We start from the raw sequence: 10784 nt of genomic DNA, 5'->3' as shown, positions 1-10784 counted from the left end.
TTAAAGTTTCCATTAATTAAAATATTTATTGATTAAATTTAGGTTAATATGACTATATCTATATAATATAGAAAACCGAAGAAGTTAAAGTTTTGGTTGATCTCCAAAGAGAGAATTTTCATCTTCCATAAGTGCTTTCAAGGTGCTCAAAACATACTCTGCCATTCTTATCCCAAAAAAAAAAAAAAACTCTGCCATAAAAGGGAATTTTTCTATCTCTTCAGTCATTTTCTTGCTTCCTCCTGCAATTCTTCTAGTGGGGGATCAGATCATATTTTTATTAATGATAGAATAAATAATGATATCCTAGATCAAAAATCTCATAGCCAACATCTTGTGGTTATGTTTCAGGGTTTTATCTCTGTAATTACCTACTGTGCGTGGAACAAAATAGCACTATATACGTTAGGAGAAATAGTCAGACTCTCAAAAAGCTTCAAACAAAAACACTAGGGGTTTAAAAAAAAAAAAGGATAACCTCATTGGCCCCTCAAACAAGCTTGTAAACCTCTTGTATATGTATTGGAGTATGTATATATTTGATAGGTAAATAGTTGGAGAGGATAAGGAGTTTGAAATATAGACATGGGACATCACAATAGACGTCATTAATATTGGGCTATCAGTAAAACCCCTTTGTACTCGTAGTTGACAATAACTATCATTGGACAAAATATCCCTTTCAAAAATGAATTTTTGCTAGATTTTGAAAAACCTTTGTAAGAATCTTATTTGGTCTACAATATGGAAATTGTTATTATTAATTGGTCCATATTCCAGTAGGAATAGATATACATACATATATATATATATATATATATATATATATATATATATATATGTATGTATATATGGTAAAATAAAATTCTATTGAAAACATTCAACCATTTTTAAAAAATATGGTAAAATTTTAGGGAATTTTAAATTTGCATTAATAAAATTTTTTGGTAAGAAATATGGTTTAGTTAGAAATGGCTTTTTTTCTCTCTCAAAATACTTTAAAATGATTTTGAAACAAGTTAAAATAAGGTTTTGAAGGATTCAAAAATGTGCTAGCTATTGTGACATCAGAAGATTGAAAGTGAAAAGGTGTTCTTGGAAGAGTTTTCATGAAAAATAATCTCTCTCTAGCTAGGGTTTTAGTTGGGTGCATAATAGGATACACACACACACACACACACACACACATATACGCTAAAAAACTAGGGTTTTGTTAAGAGGGTTTTAGGGTTTCCTAAGAGTCTAGGGGCCACACCCCAAAGATTGAAGTGATTGGAGAGCTAAAAAAGGAAGTTTAGGTGACCTGGATATTGAGCATGGGGCGCACATGCTTCTAAAGATGAGCATTCATTCTTATCAAAAACTCCAATTTTGATTACACTGAAGCCCCAAATTCAAATGGTTATAACTTACTCATTTTAAATAAAAATTACACAAAATCTATGTTCAAATTGAAACCCAAGATGTCTATTTTCCAATAGAATAAATTTCACCCAGAGCTGCTTTGTTTTTCAAAATTTATGATCAAAACAGTGAGCAAATATCATTTTTTAGCAGCATTTACAAAGTGATTTGGAATATTTTTGGGTAGTGTTATCTTAAATTTCTTGAAATTTAGGAAAGAGTGTTACCTAGAGAAACTGCCTTATTTATTAGACAAAGCTTACCTTCAAACTAGGTTGAATGAATCTCCTCTAGTCCATTATATGGTGATTTATAAGATTATTTATGTATATTTTTTAAACAAGTTACATAGTTCATTACAAAAGGTAAGTGACTAAAACTACACATGAATGGCATTTGCAACCACCACATAGTGTGTTGGAAGAAAATTCTTTCGCACTCGTTTGGAGATGTGTATATATATTAGAACATAATTTAATTAGAATTAAAAAAATATATATATATATATATACACACTATATATAATTTAATTAGAATTTGGTTGGTGTTGGGTTGTCCTATTTTGATAAAACAATGATTTTGAATTACTTTTAATTAATATGAAATAAAAAATTATATATATATATATATATAGAGAGAGAGAGAGAGAGAGAGAGAGAGAGAGAGAGAGAGGTAGGTTTCGTTAGGAGGGTGGTTTAGGGTTTGGCGAGTAAGGCAGTTAGTTAGGTTGGCGTTGATACTAAACATAGCACTTCTTCTATGACTTTGTGCCCATATTGTCTCTTTTTGACAATCCTAATGACTGACGCAAATAATGTAAAATTAAAATTACTTTTGTCCAGAAGTCCGTTGAATATTAATGGGCGAATGCAACTTCCTAGCTAATAGCAATCAATCTCGAACTTGACAAATTCTTCAAACTAAGCTAAAGATGTTTCAAAGTCAGCCACTTAATTCCTCCTTTTTTTCAACTTCATCTAATTTGTTTGAAAGAGATGGTAATGGCCTACTGTTTTGAAGTGGAACCATATATGCATGATATTATTGGATGAGCATGTGGATGAGCATGTGGATGTGGGCATTTGATGTCAGATTTAACCAAACTTAATTTGACCCCTTCGTCAGAGGCACCAATCCTGGCCAAGAATAAGTGTTTTCGTCCACCTCTCTCTTTCTCACCCAACACACTTCCATGTCATTTTGATTTTAACTTCCTCTTAGTAAAATCAGATGGCTGCTATATGGGGACAAACACTTTGACGTTAGTTTTGGCTTTAATTCTTTATTATTCCTTTCCTGCAAAGGGTGGCGCTGCTAAGCATATATCTTGTTAGACAATTAGTAAGCACAAAAAGTACCATACAGTCTACACCTCTAATTTTTAGGCGTGTGTGTATATATATAAAAGATAGAAATTCAACTCTAGCTAAATTAAATGTATATACATATGTAATTTTTTCTTAAAAACTTGAACTCCGACTCTTCTCTCCACATCTTACAAACTCTTATACTTGTATTTAGTTTCATTAGCATCATAAATGAATCAAACTTTTTATAAATAGCCTGGTTTGGAAAATATTTGCTTATTTTTTTATTTAGAAATTAAATTAAATATAATAATATGCTCATAAATAATTTTGTGAGCATGAGATTAAATTTAGGAGTATATAATGTTATATATGTGTGTGTGTAAAAAATATATTTATTTAAACTTAAAGATTATATTGTTTTAAGATTGTAAATATGTTCATAAGATATCAAATTATTATTTGTAATTTATTGATAATATTAAAGTACATTTTGTAGTAAATATTATATTTACTTTTTAACAATACAAGGTTGCTAATTTTTATAAGTACATCTTTAAAAAAAATTATTTTGTGAATTTAACCGAAATAGTATAATTTCAATTATAATTTAGTTATTAATTATTAGTAATTTAGTATAAACTCGTGAAGGAGTGAAAAAAAATACCTATAGTGTATACTCTCTCTCTCTCTCTCTCTCTCTCTCTCTCTCTCTCTCTCTCTCTCTCTCTCTCTCTCTATGTGTGTGTGTGTGTAACATGTATAATCATCAATAAATGGAATGGGATGAATTATCAACTCCCATCCCATGCCTAACCCTCACATTCATTAGCTAGGTAACAAATATCTGAGTGAACAAATTGCAATGAAAGAGAGGCCTAGTGGCCTTTTCAAATGGTTTTCTTTCTTATTTTCCTATTTGACAATTTCACATGTGGTCATAGAGACCTTTGTGAGATTGCCTATAAGGCGTTCTCTACTTAACCTATTGTGAGAAATGGCAAACTTGGACATGGGTCAACAAGGGATTGTAAAATATTGCTTCTCATAATGATGGCTTGATTTACGAAAGTATCTCTCCTAGATAGAAGTTTACAAAACTTTGTTTCCTAGATACAATCTAAGAAAAATATACGTCACTTTGATTCCTAATTAATATATAACATTATAAAATAATGTAAAATTTATATGGGTATGTACTAGTCTAGAAGCAATGATCTAATTTTGAAGACTATGTTTACATAAATACCAAGGGACCAAAGTTGGTCTTCTAGGAATTAAGAGCCATGAATCTATGTCATGCAAACACACAAGCTTAATAGAGCATTCCAACACATCACAAACAACAAATTACACATGTGACAATGGGGAAAAAAAAAATCAAATTCAACATATTAGGGTTTTTCAAAGTTAGAATTTCATGTTATAAAATCATGTTTAAAACCTATTTTATTGGTTGCATGTTCATGTTGCAATCATTCTATATCATCAATGGAAAGAATTTTTGCAGAAAATTGATAGTGTAGAGAAGTAATTCAGTTTAGGGCTTATACCTGCATGGACGGCTCTTGCAAAGATGGATCGATTGGCAGACATTCTATGGAATTGAGCTGCAACTGCAATGGTATATGAATTGAGCTGCAACTGCAATGGTATATCAACCCCTCTATTTTAATCATAATTTTTTCTTTTTTAATAGTTGTTATTTATTTTATTATTCAATTGTAATTATATTATTGAATATTTAATTTTCTTTAATATATATATAAAAGTTTTATATACGATTAGGCTATTACTTGAACCTTATTATAACTAGTTTGTAACCGGTGCTTATGCACGGAAACAGTCAGCAATAGTGATGAAAAGATGAACTTATTACCTAGATGAGTGAAATAATCATTTCAGCTATCACGTTGAGTATTATTATGCTTAGCACCCAAGTTTTAAATAAATAAAAATCAAAATGATGCTTGACACAAAATTAAATTACAGTTAAAAACTAATTTGGAATATATTCTTTAACTATAATTAATTTATATATATATATATATGTGTGTGTGTGTGTGTGCGCGTGTGTGTGTGCGCGTGCGCAACTATGATTGTTAACATTAATAATTAATGAAGTCACTCCCCCACTTCAAATTTAAGTAGAAGCTTGAAGAAAAAATAGCTCCAACTAACATACTTACATTTTTTCGAATGCTATAAAAAATTAATAAGTTAATGATGTATTTGAAAAGGTAATGTTTTATTTTTCTTCTCTACTTCCCACCCCTCCCCAAAATTATAGGATCTCACCATCCTTTTGGATAATATGGAGTTAATATCTTTTGTTTGTAAAAAATAATAAATAGATAAACATGTTTTATTTAGACCCCACGGATTATTTAAATGTTCTAGAACAAAACTTTTCCAACGTTTTTACGTTACATGCATGTATCATTTGATATTTTTCTCATTCAATATAGCAGTCTTTTTTTTACTCCTTTAAATTTTTTTGACCAAATTTTTTTCTTTAGTTTATCGTTTCATTGCGACTAATTTTTCAGAGTTTGTCAACCATTTTGCATTTTATTTATTTATTATTTTTGAGAATCGGTTTTGCAAAGTTAGACAACATTGCAGTCTTGACTATTATCAAAGATATTGTTTCATATAATTTACCTTTTACCATCCGTATCAAAGACATATATATCACGCAGATATAATAGTGCACTGATATGGATGTGGCAAATTGGAATTTTTGCAGTTAAAAATATTTAGATAAGTGAGATGGTCATCTTGGTTTTTGTGTTAGTATTATGATAGTCACTTGGCACCAAATTATTTTAAAAATATTTAAAATAGAAACTTGACGTAAAATTATATGATATAGGATATATGATTAAGTTTTTTATGGTTGATTGCTAGAGGGAGATGATGGATTTCTCGTATTTTGGACAAGGTTTTGAAACTCGGACCATTCATTGAATCGTAAAAGTGAGAGATTCAAGATTTTTGAAGTCGAACTGAGGTTGAATCGGGGTCGAACCTTGATAATGTCATAATTAATTTAATAATTAATTAAAGCCTAAATATAGATATTAAATTTATAAAACCAGCAAAATTGACTAATATATCTATATATGTGAGGAAAATTTAATGATTTTCAAGCATATATTTAATAATTAAATAAGAAAGTTAATAGAATAAAATAATAACCATGAAAATATTAAAATTTATGATTAATTTTTGAAGTAAAGTTGAATATCTTTGAAGGATTTTAATTATAATTTTTTTTATTCCTTATGAAATATGGATAATTTAATTAAGTAGAATAAAATTGTGTTAAATTGTTTTTATAAAAAAAAATTGCTAAAGGGTTGGACTGCACGGTTCTTGACCGGTTCGTACGGTCCAATCCCAGCTTTAGGGGTTCACAGAATTAACTAAAAATACTGTTCTTTATGCTTAAAAAATCGGTTTTTATTCCGGTTCCCGGTTTTTACGGTTCGACCTCCCGGTTTGGACCGGTTCTGAAAACAGTGATTTTGGACTAATAATTTACTAGGCAAAAATTTATTTATTTATAAAAAAAAATAGGCACAAAATTCAAAACGCAATTGCAATCAAATTTAGAATTTAAATGAATTTTTTCTAAACTTTGGCTATATATATATTTATATTTATATTTATATATAATTTAAAGATTAAGACGTATAAAGGATAGAGTAATTTAAAAAAAAATAAAAACGGCCGAAGATTTATAATCTAGAGGATAGTCCTCCAATCAACCACAGTTCACTGCTTCAGGACTTCGTCCTGACTTGGCCAGCCCTTGCAAGGGCTTGGGATTGGGATACATTGTTAACACTAAACTGAACATAACAAAACGACACTCAATGAAAAACAGTTATAACATGTTTCACATCCTCCACGCTTTTCAGGTTACAACATTTTTACAACGAATTAGCGTGTTAACCGATTAAATGTCAAAATAAAGAGAAATATTAAGTTCACAACATTTTCATACCAAATTCTAGATATAAAGTAATTTTAATTGTGGACTCAAATTTGAACTAGTTATAAAATGTTACTTACAATTTATTGTAAAATTGTTATAAAAATATTGTGAACGTAGTATTTTTATCCAAAATAAAATAATGTAAAAGATAATACATAAGGGATTTATATATCATAACTCAAAACGAAAATATTGTAAAAATGTTGTGAAATATTATTATGTAAGTAAAGCTTCTCATAAGTCATAACTCATGGTATAGTAGTGGGCATTCTTGATGAAAATAAGCGTCGATATTCAAAGTCCACGACCAACTTGAGAAAAAACTCAAGTCTCCCAACAGAATGAATTTGAGGAGCCAATCAAGCAAAGGATTAGAATAGAAAAATCAACCAGCTCCCCTTGATTTGCGGTGACTGGCCATGTGACTCTCTTTCAGCTGGTATGGTGTTGGTGTGTGAATTCAATTTGCACCTAAACAAAAACAACCTCCAAATTTCAATTTTATAACAATATTAATAATAATAATTCACTCCCAAGTCTTAATTGGAAGGTGGTCGGATTAGCATGAACCTAACCTGTAGATCAATTGTCAAAATTGTAGGAATAGAGGTTGACCAAATTTAATAAGAAAATTTTACACGAAAATCTTAACCTAGGAGAGAATATTTTGAAGAGAACTACGTGCCTGTCCACAACCCAAAACTTTGTTTTATCTTTTGAACCATACTTCTAGAGTTGTTGAGTAGTTCTGAACTCTACTAGAAAAGTAAAACACCTTTCATTGGTCTAAAACTTCTCAAGTAGTTTAGTAGATAATGATAGATATAAAATATTGGTGAATTCACACCCGCTCACACACTGTTCACAATCCAATAGAAGATATAGAAGAGAGGAATCCATTCCTTGACTATTTCCCTTGTCCTTTTTGAACCACTCTATTTACATAGAAAAAATTGAACATTTTGCCAAATCTTTTTCACTCTTCATTTTCAAATGTTTTGATGCATTTCTTTATAAAGCTCTCAAGGATTTCCCCTAAACTACGTATAATTTAGGGTAAACTACATATTTAGTCTCTAGCCTTTACACCATATTTCAATTTGGTCCTTAACCTTTCAATTGTGTCAATTTGGTCCTTAGTCTTTTAGTAATGTGTCAATTTAGTCTTTGTCATTATATATTAGATAAAAATTTCTTACATAGCAAACAGCCAAAATAAAATTTTAGTTTATTGTTACATCAACAGAAGCTAATTTTTTATTTTGGTCATTAGACACGTCATTAATTTTCATCCAAAAGATAACTGTAGGGATTAAATTGATACGGTATTGAAATGTTAGGGACCAAATTGATGCAATTAAAAGGTTAAGGATCAAATTGAAATATGATGTATAAGATAGGGACCAAATACGTAGTTTACCCTATAATTTATTATTTTAGATTAATTGCCGAACTTACCGGCACACGTTTTCTTTACTTCATTGAGTCTTCTTTTAGATAAGGTTGATTTAATTAAAAATCAGGTTTTAGTTAAATTAAATATTAAAAGGTACAAACAATTTGGAGTAGTCCATCACTCCTCTTATCTAAAGGATGAACTTGAATTTTTTGAATTTTCTAACAAAAACCTCTTTTATAAATATGATCTTCTTAATTATTTCATCTTGATTTATAAGATGAAAACATGAGACATTTTTTCGTAACCTAAAATCTGAAAGAAGATTACTCAAGTTAATAAGAGTTTGCTTAGAAAATGAATCTTGTAATTCAAGCAATTTCTTTATTAGAAATTTGTCTGTAGTGCTAGCAGAAGAATAAAGGGTAAATTATAAATTCATTCAACATATTAGACTTAGGCATTCAACTAAAAAAAAAAATTATTACATTAATCATGTTCAATAAAGTATCCATGCATTATTTTAGTACATATGCGTATGCACAAAATGTATCACATAAATCCAACACATTTAGGTAAAGACCAAAGTAAGCACTAATAGACTAGGTATTTAATTGAAAGTGCGTGTTTTGAAAACACAATTTAAAAAATCACAATTAAACTTTTTATTTGGGCTTTTGGGCTAATTTGTATACAGCCATAACATTTTTTTTTTTTAAATCCTACGTGGTAAGTTGTTATTGATTGAATTTGAACTTGTTACTCAAAAAATATAAAAAAAAAATATAAAAGTATTGTGAAAATGTTGTGGACATAACATTTCTAACAATTTTTTTGTTTAACCTTTTAGGTGACAAAATTTTAGAAGATGAAAATTTATTTTAACGAACTCAAATTTTATTTTGATTGTTCAAGTTTTTTTTTTTTTTTTTTTTAGGGTATATAAAAAAAAAAATTCAAGTCAGGTGGTCAAGTGCCCCCCTAACTAACACATGGCGCCGCACTTTCTAATTAATTATAACTATTAGATAACTTGTAAAATAAGTTTAATTGTCAGGCAGCCAATTATGCATTTTTTTCAGGTTAATGGTGAGCGTAGTCCAAGACATTATTTCTTGAGACAAACGAATCATAAATCGGAAAAAAAAAAAATAGAGACTCGAAATCTCGAATTGAACCACTAATCAAGTGGTAGGAAATTTGAGGTGATGAAAGTCATTCAATGCTTAATGAGCGAAACCTGCCAGAATTCTGGTGACAAAACCTCGGCCTTAGTGATACAATGATGGAAGCTTTTGCAGCACTTTCATTCAACATATGTATGCCCAAAAAGAATTTTTAAAAAAAAGTAATCCAATTTGTGGAACGGGAATTTCACATGTTCATGATATTCAAAAAGTGTAAATATTCATGCTTATTCAAAAATAAATAAATAAATAAATAAATACATATGAATTAAAGAAAAAAATTAAGATCCGTTTGATAATGTTGCTTTAATAACGCTATTTGAATTTTTTTAAAAATGAGTGTAAATAAAAACATGTAAAAATACGTATAATATTGTTTAAACACTAAAATTTGTTGCTTAAATGATAACAAACGGCCCAAAAACACACCCGCTGCAAGGTGGTGTGTTGACCAGTACTAATGCTTGGATGCTTAATTATCGATTCATTACTTTAGCTACTGCAGCTATTTATTATGTACATGGCTATATCAAAATACAATCCACTAACCAATTCTTGCCTAACAATTGACAAACTCACGACTGACACAATTGTAACCATATAACAACAGATTAACAGACTGCCCTATTATGGCTGTAGCTAATTAAGCAGATGACTAATTAGTAATCATACACATACACAATGTAGTAACTACTAAACACATGACTAATTAATTAGTAACTTGTCACAACAAATGCATGCAGCAATAGCAACTAATCAGCTCACTGATGCAGCACCTCTATTGGACCATAAATCTTAATCTATCTGCATCTCTAAGCTAATGAGATTCTTAACCTATTGTCTCAGCATAGATGTGCTGCACAGGTCAGGCAAGTGTTACTTTATTGAGTAGGATTTTTTTTTTTTTTTTTGGGGTAGAAATGGAAATTCATTAACTAAACAACAGAAACAGTAGAAACATTTGGGTAGAGACGTCAGGTGGGGAATGGAAAAAACAATAAAATCTTGGGAAAGCAAAGCTTTTCTTCTGTAAGTGCATCAATACACTTGTTAGTTTTTTTTTAACTATAGGTGATTCTAATTATTAGGATTTTCTTAAGGCCTTCTTTATAATCTGCCCTTCCCCAGCATGCCTAGGTTCCCTAAGAAAGATCAATCTGAATTTATGATTTGAGGCTCCGATTAAATAGATTTATAAAGTAATCCATTGCTACCACTAAGAAATTGAGGGAAATAATTTTAAAAAAGCAAAAATACAGTAAATACTATTATGGTCCTTACATTTTGGGGTCATTATCAATTTAGTTCTTATTATTTTTAATTTACAATTAATTTGGTCTTTATATTTTGATAACAGTTAAATTAGTTCTTATTATTTTTAACTTGAAGTCAAATTGATTTCTGTTATTTTCAACTTCTTGTCATTTTTTTATCCAAATCTAGGTGTTTTAGAGGGTGTTTGAGAAAGTAGTTTAAATTATGTTATT

Source organism: Castanea sativa, chromosome 12 (assembly GCF_040712315.1).
Source record: "Castanea sativa cultivar Marrone di Chiusa Pesio chromosome 12, ASM4071231v1".
In the NCBI taxonomy this organism is placed as follows: Eukaryota; Viridiplantae; Streptophyta; class Magnoliopsida; order Fagales; family Fagaceae; genus Castanea; species Castanea sativa.
The sequence above is the reverse complement of the archived record's forward strand: the minus strand, read 5'-3'. Positions refer to the sequence as shown.